This window comes from Sus scrofa, chromosome 5 (genome assembly GCF_054392235.1).
Source record: "Sus scrofa isolate SSC_HxYL_T2T_F1_AM1 chromosome 5, Sscrofa_HxYL_maternal_Yorkshire_Landrace_v2.0, whole genome shotgun sequence".
Lineage (NCBI taxonomy): Eukaryota > Metazoa > Chordata > Mammalia > Artiodactyla > Suidae > Sus > Sus scrofa.
In genome coordinates, this window is record NC_139387.1 from 109035511 (window position 1) to 109044731 (window position 9221).

Here is a 9221-nt window from a genome sequence, read left to right on the forward strand (position 1 = left end):
AAGTCCTTGTGTAGGAACGTGCTCCATTCGCAAGTGTGTTGGAAAAATTTGCAAGATCACCTCGTCTTCGCTGGAACTAGAGCTCTTTATCGTGGACTTCCTCGGATCCCTGTTTTTCTTCTAGATTTGCTCTGTGCGAGCACACACATCTTTGCGTAGCCATGGACCACCCACGTGATTGTTTTTGTGTGTGATTTTTTTTTTTTTCCACCTCGACAAGTTACGTTATAATCCTGGTCAGCTTCTTGGAAAGATTCATGTACTATTGTACCTTCACGTTAAAGAGCTAGGATTGGCTACAATATCCTTGACAAGCCGTTCGTTTTATTTTATTTTATTTTTTTATTTTTATTTTTGTCTTTTTTCTGGGGCCACTCCTGAGGCATATGGAGGTTCCCAGACTAGGGGTCCAATCGGAGCTGTCGCTGCTGGCCTACACCACAGCCACAGCAATGCAGGACCCGAGCCACGTCTGCGATCCACACCACAGCTCACGGCAATGCTGGATCTTTAACCCACTGAGCAAGGCCAGGGACCGAACCTGCAACCCCATGGTTCCTAGTCGGATTCGTTAACCACTGCGCCACGATGGGAACTCCCATTCATTTTATTTTCATCTTTAACCATATAAGGTTAAAACGGAAGCTGTAAGGCAAAACTCCCCTCTTAAATCTGGACCAAATGCACAATTCTGCTCTCACCTTCAAGAGGCTGCTGTGACTGAGTAAAGATGTTTTTAGTAAAGGGGAGAAGTGCTTAATGTCAGAGTCGAGCAGTATGAAAACAATCCATGGGAGCCAGTTAGGAAAGGTAGACTGGACTTGTGGTTTTATGTATGTGAAATAAAAGCAAAGTAAGAGGAGTCCCCCCAGTGGCACAATGGGTCAAGAATCCGACAGCAGCGGCTCAGGTTGCTGCCGAGGTGCGGTTCGATTCCCAGCCTGGCACAGTGGGTTAAAGGATCTGGCGTTGCCACAGCTGTGACTTGGATTCACTTCCTGGCCCGGGAACTTCCATGTGCCATAGGTGCAGCCGTCAAATAAAAATAAGTAGGAATTTTGGCTGCTATGTTTGTTTTTCATGTTAAAGTGTGCAAAATTATTCAGTATCAATTATAGTCTTAATCCATGTAATCCATCAGTTGCCATCTCTGTTTTGATATGCTATAGAATGTAAAATTTACAGTCTTTGTATTCGCCTTACAGGCCTTTATCCAGGGAAATATTTGCATTCCTTTAAAATAGGAACTATTTGCTGTGGTTAAAGTGGATGATACCGTCAGTGGGCATTTTAGCTTTATGGAAGCAAATTTTTAAGAAAAATAATAGCGAGGTATCTGATCCCTTTTACTGTTCTTGTGTGCATTGGTCCTCTCAGTCGAAGGCAGAGGAGATCTCGTTTGAAGAGCCTGTAAGTCACTTTTGGTAAGAGCACACTCACTTGATGTGGTGTTAAGGCAAGTCAGAAAATCGGTAGCCTTCCACAGCAAATTGAAAGTTTCATGTTCGGTCGGTTTGGGACAGTAAAAAAAGTCACTGATCGAAAGTAAAATTATGCCAGTAATTGTCTTTCTTTCTTTCTTTCTTTTTTTTCCGGCCTTGCCCGGGCATGCAGGAGATCCCGGGCCAGGGACTGAGCTCGAGCCATAGTAGTGATAACACCGAATCTTTGACTGCTAGGCCAACAAGGGACCCTGCCAGTGATTTTCACACTAACTGTATTCTTTACCCTTTAAAGTGAATCAGTGTGAATTGTATGGGATGAGCAAATGGACGCTTCAGTATATGCTGAATGAATGATCATAAGAGGCCTAAAAGTACCTCTTATTTCCTGTAACTCTTTTGTGACTGATCATATCTCTAAGCGGTTCAGCTAAGCGTAGCAACTCAGTTAACGATTTGACTATAACTTTAACCCCAATGTAATCCTAATATTCAGTAATTAGTAATTCAGTAGCCATATGTGTGCCAGCCATTATGTTAAGTTCTTTAAATATTGTTTTTATTTGATTCCTTAGAACTTGTGCAAGGTACAGTTTGGGAGGTTAATTTGTCCAAGGTTACAAAGTAATGCTTTGTGCCTACGCTATGACGTATTGACTTTTATGACATAATAATTGTCCTATTAAATATTTTCCCAGTGGTTCTCGAACTGTGGTCCCCACCCTGGTATCTTTGGCCTCACTTAGAAATCTGTTAGAGATACAAATTCTTGGACCCCACCCAACAGCAGAATGAGGTGAGGCGTAACAACCTGTGTTTTGACAAGCTCTTCAAATGCTTCTGATACAGGTCAAAGCTTGCAGATTTGCTTTATGCATTTTCTGTTTTTAAGCAAAGACCTCGGTCTTTTGTCTTTGGACATCGTATAATTAATATAAGGTGAACTTAACAAAAAGCAATCCTTTCATTGCTGCTTACATTGCAAGAGATTGCATCCAGAAAAGCCTCAGCGTGGATATTGGCAGCTTGACATAACCCCATTAGTTTAGTATTCTCTCTGGAGCTCAAATGGATTCTTAAGTCCAAGGGGCTGTGGAATGAAATCTTTGTTTTCCTGTGTTAAGGTTGGTCTCTGTGATTGCCTGAAGGTTTTTGGTAATAGAAATGCATTTTTGTCACATTTTAAAGTTTGATTGGAACAAATAAATGTTTCATCAGAATTACAGTTTTGCTTTTTGTTTGTGTGTGGTTTTTTGTTTGTTTTGTTTTGTTTCAGCATATATAGACATTCTGGGGTGGGTGTTACATGGGGAGATTGAATTTTTAAAGTTTACTCTCTGTGAATTCAAGAAATAAATAGCATTTTCTAGCAAATTGATCCGTGAGGAGAAATCCTCAAAACCGCACCCCAGCGAGTTAAGAAAATTGAAGACTGGGTTTATCTATTGAGGAATTTTTTCGTATATGATGAGATAGTTAAATAATCGTTTTTTTCCTACTTTTGAAGGACTTTGGAACGGTTTTTGATTACGGAATTATTGTGAAGATAGTACAAAGAGTACTTGACCCCCCGCAGCCCGTCTCCCCTGTTATGCATGTCTTACATTAATGTGGCGCATCTGTGGTCATTGATGAATCCGTGTTGGTACCTTACTGACTCGGTCCGCACTCGGTTCAGATATCCTGCCTCTGCCCCTCATGTCCTTTCTCTGTTCCGGGAGCCGTTCGAAGATCCTGCGTCACGCACAGTTGTCACGTCTCCTCACATGCCTCTTAGCTGTGACGGTTTCCTAGGCTTTCCTTGTGTTCAATGACCTTGGCCGCTGTGAGGAGTACCGGTCAGGTATTTTTCTAATCTTACTAGGGATATTTTCAGATATACGCGAAAGTAGAGAAATTATCCGTATCTTGCCAATCTTATTTATCCCCGCCTTTTTTTCCTTTTTTCTTTTTCTTTCTTTCTTTTTTTTTTTTTTTTGCTGGGGTATTTTAGAGTTAAATTTCAGTCGTCATGTCCTTTCACCTCTAAGTACTCAAGCCTGTATCTCTAAAAGGTGTGGGCTTATCACACACAGCACGTTTGATGCTAATTCCTTAATAGCATGGGTTTGGTAGACCTGCAGGAGGTTTACTGGGGGAAAACTGTTACGAAAAATGGGGCAGGTGCTGTGGGAGGCCAGAACCCTCACTATGGATCTGGGTCTGACCGCTGCGGATGCGGGGGGGAAGGAGGGGGGCTGAGCAGGAAGGCTTCCTCCGTGGTGCGGTCTGAGGAACATTTGAGCAAGTCTGTTGCGTCCTCCTTGCCAGAGGTGCCTGTTCATCAGAGTAGTCCCACATCTTGCAGGCCCGGGCTTGTCTTTGTCTTCCTGCTCTGCTCCTTTGCTGGCAGGGAGCAGCCAGTGGGAGACCTGGCCTCAGCTGCACACACCACGGCGGATTCAGATCTCAGCCGCTGCCAATTTCCCAGCCCACCCGAGGAGAGTGGAGAAGCCCATTTTCACGGCTGCTATATCCTGTAATACTTGACACGTTCCCCCACATACCTCTAAAAAGAAATCCTTTCACTGTTTATTCAAATAAAGATTCAAATGGAGGCCACCCATTGCAGTTGGTACTATGTCTCTGAATTCTTTTGTAACTTGTAAATTACACCCCTGAATTTTATGCCACTTTTCAAATAGAAGAAATTAGATGATGTGTGCTGCAGAATTTCCCACATTTTGGATTTGAATAATCGTCTTTAGGATGCTGTTTCACTTGTCTCTCTATCCCCTGCCCGTTTTCTGTAAGTGGTTAGTTAGCTGTAGCGACTTCAGTAGATTGAGTATTTGTGCCTTTTGAACAGTGGTTCTTAGGTGACGTATATGTCTCGCAAGTCAGATCGGAAGATACGTCATGTCTGGTTGTCTCCCTTTTAATGATGTTAAGATGGAGTAACAGGTGTAGATGTTATTAGCTTGATGGCTCTATTTAAAAATTCCACGTCAGCATGCTGTGTAATGGTTTTCTTTGAGGACTCTTGCCAGGTCTGCCGTATCTTTAGGTATTGCAAAGTGACGATTTTCAAAATCTGTCATTCTGTTTGCATTAGTAGCTGGCATTCTTTAAGGAGAATAAAGAAAGAAAAGTTTCTTCATCAAAACCGTTACTTGGTTTCCCTAAAATATAAGGAAGATAAGATCACAATGATTTTTCTTTTTTTTTTGTTTTTTGTTTTTTTGTTCTTTTAGGGCCGTGCCCATGGCATATGGAAGTTCCCAGGCTAAATAGGGTCGAATCGGAGCTACAGCTGCTCGCCTACGCCACAGCCGCAGCAACGCCAGATCCGAGCCGTGTCTGTGACCTACACCACAGCTCATGGCAACACCAGATCCTTAACCCACTGAGTGAGGCCAGGGATTGAACCCAAAACCTCATGGTTCCCAGTTGGATTTGTTTCCTCTGAGCCATGGCGGGAGCTCCACATTGATTCTTCATTTACCAGTTTTGCAGGAACGGGCCAGAGTCTGAGCAACCTCCAGAGGTAATCCTGTGTTTGTTTTATATGCTGAAAGTGTTTTCATCCATTGCAGTCGTTACTTTTTATGTCTAGACTGTCTCATGTTTGGCCGGTGGGTACCCCTTCCAAGTTGGCTCCAGTGGCCTTGTGGCCGATGGTAGCTTTTGCTTTCTGGCGTGAGATGTTCCAGTCTCTTTTGTACATTTCCTTTTTAGGACCTGGAATTAAGAGCTACCTTTCTTTGCAGAAAATCGAAGCCTTGATAACCATCTAAATTATCAGATGAAAGAAAAGCCAGAGAGCATTTATAGAGCTCTTCTTAACTGTAAAAGCTGTAAGGACCTTGAAATACTTTCCAACTCGTGCTTTTACTGGAGAATTTTAAGATGACAAAAAGCTGCTTTTTTCTTTGCAGCTTCTCATTCTCTCACTCATTTTCTGTGCAAGTGGTAGGCAGATCTTAGATATCTTGGTTTTAAAAAAATTTAGAGGTCTATTCATGCTTATTGAGGACCTCGGGAGGTTGGTTATTTTTTTTTAGAAGTTAAATCACATGCAAGTGGCGTTTTAAAAAAATAAAAATAAATTAAAAAAGTGGTGTTTAAATTAGAATGTAGCACATAACTAATGTAAAAATATTAGATATTCATTGAGTTGAATGTGGAAAGACACCAGAGAGGTTATGTAATGCATTAATTTAGCTAAACTCATAATTTAAAAAAGTGATGCTGGGATTATGGCTCCTCCCCCCATTAAAGTTTGGTCAGACTCAGCAGTGGGGTTTTTTGTTTTGTTTGTTTGTTTGGTTGGTTTTTTTTTTTTAACCTGTGGCAAATGGAAGTTCCCCAGGCTAGGGGTAGGATTGGAGGTGCAGTTGCCAGCTTATGTCACAGCCACAGCAAAGCCAGATCCAAGCCACATCTAAGACCTATGCTGCAGCTCCCTGCAATGTGGGTCCTTAACCCACGGATCAAGGCCAGGGATCAAATGGGCATCCTCATGGATACTAGTCAGGTTCTTCACCCCTGCGCCACATGGGAACTCCTCACAGTAGGGATTTCACTAGAGACTAGACGCGTCCATCTCTGGTCACGTCTGAGTGAGGGTCTCTGCGGAGGCACTGGCCATGTAGGTTTTCGCAGCTGGTCGCCAGGCAGTCCTGGCGTGGAGGAGCGGTGCCCGATGGCTGGATGATGGCCAGATGCAGGTTGTGAAGTTGCCCTGCGGCTGACCGAGCCACCAGGAGTCCTCGCAGTGCTTAGAATAAAGCCCAGTTGCTGGCGCCCATCACCTTGAGGGCCACCTGGCCGTGTTGATCGTGCCTTTCTTCCACTTTTGCTGCTGTCTCCATCCAGAAAGAAGCATCCACTCCTTTCTTCTAGAATGTGGAAACTAGCTGTGGCCCACAATTCTTGCATTTCGCGTCTTGCATTGGTTTACTCATTATATGCTACTTTGTGTTGGCTCTGTTCTAGGTACTAAGGACATCGGAAGTGAATGAAGAGGCATTTTATTCTCTGCTGCTCCCCAAAGAGGGCTGACTCAGAACTGAAGAGTGGTTGCTTCTTAAAATGACCTTTGAACCTTTCCAAAAGATGATAGTTGAAATTCACTTATCTTTTGACAGGGGTAGTAGCCTCAGTACATGTCATGGGCTACGGTGTGTGTTACGAAAATCACGATAGGTCTGATGTTTGAAAAAGGTAAATTTTATTCCCCTAATCTTGAGTAATTGGGGATATAGAGCATCGATCACTATTTCCATTAATTTAATTTATTACATGAATTTAATTTGTACCCACAAATCATATCCTTAATGGCCGGTGCTAGTAAGTTCTCAGTGGAAGTCAGGATTCCAGTTTCTAAGTACATTCTGATCAACTGAAGCGTCTGTAATCATTGACCATCTCTGTGCTTAATTTTGTAATGGGTTTCTAAATACGGATCTGTGTTCCTATAGCTCATAAAATTCCCAAAGTCACCATGGTTAAATAAAACGTATTTCTCCCTGTGTTTTTCTTCCCTTCTGAGCTCTGTAATTGAGATGGAATTAAGTACAGTGTACTCTGCAAGCTTTTGGTATCTGGTTACTTGAGAAACACCCCCTGTGGTGAAATCATCATCCATTTACTTTTTTTTTTTTGTAATTGAGTGGTTAGGACACTTTATCCTTTTCCTGTGATTCTTGCCTAAAGATTTATTTCTTTTGGGAAGGACATATGTGGGGGAATTAGATCCAGTTTTGAGGATTTACCCTTGATTCACTTCCAAACTTAGCATAGCTTTTACCCTTTTATACTTAGATTTTTAAAACTCTTTTTTTAAACTTTATTAAAGTGTAGTTGATTTATTACAATGTTGTGCCAAAGATTTTTTAAGCTCTTAAAATAAAAATAACTTTAATTGGTGGGAGTTATTTCCCCTCCCTAGCATACTTGAGAAGTTTCTTATTTGGTCTCAGATAGGTTCATAACATCTTCCTGACTTTAAAAAGCTGAACATCCCTGTGTCAGTGGGGAAGCAAGACCGAGAGGAGGGTTTTATTTACCGAGGTCACATGGTGATAGAAACAGAACCGGCTATCTTACTAGTGCCTGAAAACTGAGCTCTCTGACCACGAGTAAGATTAGTCTGCAACACTGGTCTGTTTAGAGAAAGGTTAGAGACTTTTAAAATGTCATCAGACAACAAGGTACAGGAACTTACAAAAATATTTGAGTGGAGGAAGTGGAAATGAACTTTTATTTTGTCCTTGCCTCTTTGGGACATGATTTCAATTCGGTGTTAGAAAGAGCGGGAGGCAGTGTTCCTTTAAGTGACCTGGTCCCTCTACCCCACTTGGAATCACCAGGGAGTCCATAGACACAATCAAATGAATCAGACTGTCTCTTTTCTCAAGAAGCTTACATATGGTTACGGAATGGACCGGATGCGCACAGACGAGGAGGGGAGAGAGGTGAACCCCGTGAAGGACTGAGGGAGGAGACAGCTTTAGGACCTAGCATTTGAGGCCCGCTTTAGAGGATTGGGGGAGGAGGGCTGGCGTCTTAGAAACGTGTAGGGAAGTAGTCCTCAAGTTCTGGTGACCCACGACGGCACGTCTCGAGGGTTGCAGTTAGGTTCTTGGTACACACACCGTCTAATGACGTGCTGGCTTCCCCGTTAGACCTACCTGAATTCAGATCTTGGCTGTGCCGCTGGTAGCTGTGTCACCTTGGACAAGTTGCTTTATAATTTCCTTATCTGCGGCCAGGACAAAAGAGTGCTGAACTGGGTTGGATCTTTGGGAAGGAGACGTGAAACCGTGTGATGCAGTGCCTGCTCATAGCTGTGATGAGGGAAGAACTAAAATGAAGTAACTTTTATAGTGTGATTATTTGTACGAATCAAGAAATTGGGAACATTGTCGTGATTGTCTTCCTCGAGGTTAAAAAAACCCAACTAATCAGGAAGCTCTAGATGAGTGATAAAGCTGCCATCTGCTCTGATGTATCTGCTTTGCTGGGGGGACTGTCTCTCCTCCGAAGTCCAGTGGAAGCAAGTCAGAACTCTGCCCTGAAAAGAATGCAGTGTGTGTTGATACAGATGTAACATAATCTCTACAGCCCCTGGTAAATCGCGGTTACTCAAATACTGCGCAAAATCGTGGGGGAAGGAAAACATCTTTTAGAGAGAAAGCGCTTACTTGAGAAGCTCAGGATGTTTCTCCGTCAGCTTTCTCTTCCTTTCACATCCCCAAGCGCAGCCTGGACCTGTTGTCTTACTGAGAAATGCTTCTGCCCGGACTCCTGGACAAATATATTCCGGTGGAGTATCATTAACTGAGCTGATATGGGAACCGAACAAACAGAGTGAATCAGCTTGAATTCACGAAGGCTGCTGGCAGCGAGTCCATTTCTCTCTCTGCTTCTCCACTTGTTTTCTCAGAGCACCTGAAGCCTAGAGGCTGGTATGTCCTGATAACAAAGCAGGAAGCATAGCAAAGCAAGAGGTTTTTTGTCCCCTGACCTTCTCTAGTGTAGCAAGAAGCCGTTTTTGTTGACCTGGATATATGCAGTAGGAGGCCAGGCAGAGGATGGCAGTTACAGGTGTGGGTCCAGGGGTGAGTTTTCCGTCCCGGAGACGGAACACCACAGTGGCCCTCAAGAGGCTGAAAACAAAACATGTTTCCCCCTCCTGAATTGCGCAAGTTTGAAAGTAATGTTTGTCTTATGACCTAGAAAAGAATTTTCACTGGAATGCGGACATTTTATTTGTCCAGTTATCTGTGTTCGTTT

At 43.0% G+C, this 9221-nt stretch overlaps 1 long non-coding RNA gene across 1 annotated transcript; it reads right to left on the minus strand.

The window, feature by feature from the left end:
- Positions 1–6632: 6632 nt before the first annotated feature.
- On the minus strand, positions 6633–8967 carry LOC146403614 (uncharacterized). Its single transcript, XR_014804610.1, has 2 exons — positions 8630–8967; positions 6633–8499 (listed from the first exon to the last, which is right to left on the minus strand). It is a non-coding gene; the product is annotated as an uncharacterized LOC146403614 (long non-coding RNA).
- Between the last annotated feature and the right edge of the window lie 254 nt (positions 8968–9221).